At 39.9% G+C, this 2,609-nt stretch overlaps 1 long non-coding RNA gene across 1 annotated transcript; it reads right to left on the bottom strand.

The window, feature by feature from the left end:
* Positions 1 to 1,175: 1,175 nt before the first annotated feature.
* On the bottom strand, positions 1,176 to 2,271 carry LOC109338948. The gene is made up of 3 exons (XR_002106609.1): positions 1,610 to 2,271; positions 1,400 to 1,493; positions 1,176 to 1,289 (listed from the first exon to the last, which is right to left on the bottom strand). It is a non-coding gene; the product is annotated as an uncharacterized LOC109338948 (long non-coding RNA).
* Between the last annotated feature and the right edge of the window lie 338 nt (positions 2,272 to 2,609).

The raw sequence follows: 2,609 nt of genomic DNA on the forward strand, positions 1-2,609 counted from the left end.
AGGGAAGGGTCAGCCATTGCCATGTGAGAGTCCATTGTAGATATTCACTTTAAGCCTTTTTACTTCCTCTCTTCTTTTACTAATTTCATCTCTTAACTCCTATTCATGGAGGAGTTTTTGAACCTCCAACTCCTTGATTTTAAAAGGGAAAGCAAAAGGTTTGTCAATTTAATATTTTCCAACTTAGGGTTAGTTTGGGAGTTGGATTTTGGAGGGGAAGGAAGGGAAAGGGAAGGCTTGGGAGCCATGAAATACACTTGGGAGATGACTCCCAAGCCTTCCCTTTCCCTTCCTTCCCCTCCAAAATCCAACTCCCAAACTAACCCTTAATGAATTTAATGAAATGAAACCACCCGCAATCCACAAGTTTTCCAATTGCTAGTTGAAAACCATACGAGTACAGAGTATTAAAATGGTCATGGGACAAAAAAAATGCTCCTTTCAATTTTTTTATTTTTGAAACATTACAATTTTTTTATATTTTATACATATAGGCCCGGACAAAATTGAGTGTTCACAATCATATTCTTTAGCAAAAAAATGTGTCACTTTGATTGAAACACGCCTTAGCCTATGTTCGGGAAATGTTTATCATTGCTGAATTTGTCAAGAAATGGCATCAGTATCTCATAGGCAGGAAATTTAATATATATAATGAACAAGTCTTAAAGCTAATGACTCAAGGGTTCCACACCCTGAGAAACAAAAATGGGGAACAAAAGTGATTTGTTTTCATTATGACATTAAATATAATACAATCACCTCCAAGAGGGTTGTTGATGCCCTTTCTCCATGTCATGGTGATGAACCGCCCATTTTCTCCTCCATTTCATCTCCAATTCGGAATATCATTGACAAGTTACGGGATTACTACAATAAATTTGAGGGTCAAGCTCTCATTCAGAGACATCAAAAAAATTAGACATGGAATGCCAAGTTCTATTTCTCATATGGATTGATGTTTTATGATAAGCAAATATTTATACTTGATGTGGATAATCTGCTCCTCACTCTTCTGAAAGATTTTCATGCTTCACCCTCTGTTGGATATTTCGAATGGAAATCACCCTTCCGGGTTAGTTTAGGAGTTGGATTTTGGAGGGGAATGAAGGAAAATGGAAGGCTTGGGAGCCATGAAATACAGTTGTGAGATGACTCCCAAGCCTTTCCTTTCCCTTCCTTCCCCTCCAAAATCCAACTTACAAACAAACCCTAAGTCGCCTCACTACATCTTGTTACTGGTCTGGAGTAGCAAAAGATGTCTAGCATTTCATTCGGCATTGTTCCACCTGCCAATATAACAAATACAATCCTCAGAAACCTAAAGGCTTATTGCAACCACTATAGATCCCAGAGAAGGTTTGGGAGGATCTATCTCTGGATTTCATAACTCATTTACCTGTATCACATGGGCACAAGATTATATGGGTGATTGTATATCAGCTGGCCAATCATGCTCACTTCATTGCCCCCTTCTAGAGGACATTTTCAAACTACATGGAGTCCCAAAAACAATTGTGTTAGACACAAAGACAAAATATTTCTAAGTTGATTTTAAAAGGAAATATTTAAGCTATTAGGAACTCAACTTTGCTATAATACTACTTACCATCCACAAACGGTAAGATTGAGGTAGTCAATCGCTGCCTCTGAATGTATCTTTGATGCTTCACGGGCACTTATCCACGGAAATGGTTCGGCCATTTACCTTTAGATTGGTAAAATACTAGTCACCACCCCTCTATTGATCTATCACCGTTTGAGGCACTGTACGATTGCCCACCACCGAATATGCAGGATCATCTTCCACAACCCTCCTCTACCAACTCTATGGCCGAGATTCTGCAAAATAGGGCTACAACAAAGAATGAAGTCTCAAGCAGACATAGGAATACAATATATTACCTTTGAAGTGGATGAGTGGGTCTTATGTGCCTCCAACCTTACAGGCAGACAACGTTCCTCTACTGCCCATCACAAAAGTTGAGTCGCAGTTCTTACGGTCCCTTTCATGTGGTGCAACACATAAGTCAGGTCGCGTATGTGCTTTCTCTGGTGGCCACCACTAAGATTCATCCAACATTTCAAGTTTCTTTGCTTCAGAAGTTTTCTGGAGACCCACATGCATACTGTGAAGCTCTCCCTCTGGAGTTACAAGGTTTAGAGTCCCCTTCAGTTGATAATAGTGTTGTTGATGGAAAAGTATTGTAGAAATAAAAAGGTAAGGAGAAAGGAACCCTTGTTGGTGATTAAAATGAAGGCCTCCAATGACTCTCGGTTGAAGAAAGAGGGTAAAAAATCCATACTTTATGACCGTTTAGTGGAAACTAACCAACTAGTTCAACATCCACCCTTGGATTAGGAAGTTCAATCTACACCATTTGTTATTCTGCCACACCGCAAACCTAAGTTTTCGAGCTCCATGTCAACACATGGACATGTATGGTTTCAAGGAGAGTCATTGGATGCATTGGGTGATTGGGCGGGAAAGGACAAGCGTTCAACTGTGATTGTGCCCACTAACTCCTTGATAGACGTGCTGACAACACAAGTCCCACACACCATGCAACCCTGTTACTCTTTCGATTATTCTACACACAAGGATAGTG

Source organism: Lupinus angustifolius, unplaced genomic scaffold (genome assembly GCF_001865875.1).
Source record: "Lupinus angustifolius cultivar Tanjil unplaced genomic scaffold, LupAngTanjil_v1.0 Scaffold_49_160, whole genome shotgun sequence".
Taxonomy (NCBI): Eukaryota; Viridiplantae; Streptophyta; class Magnoliopsida; order Fabales; family Fabaceae; genus Lupinus; species Lupinus angustifolius.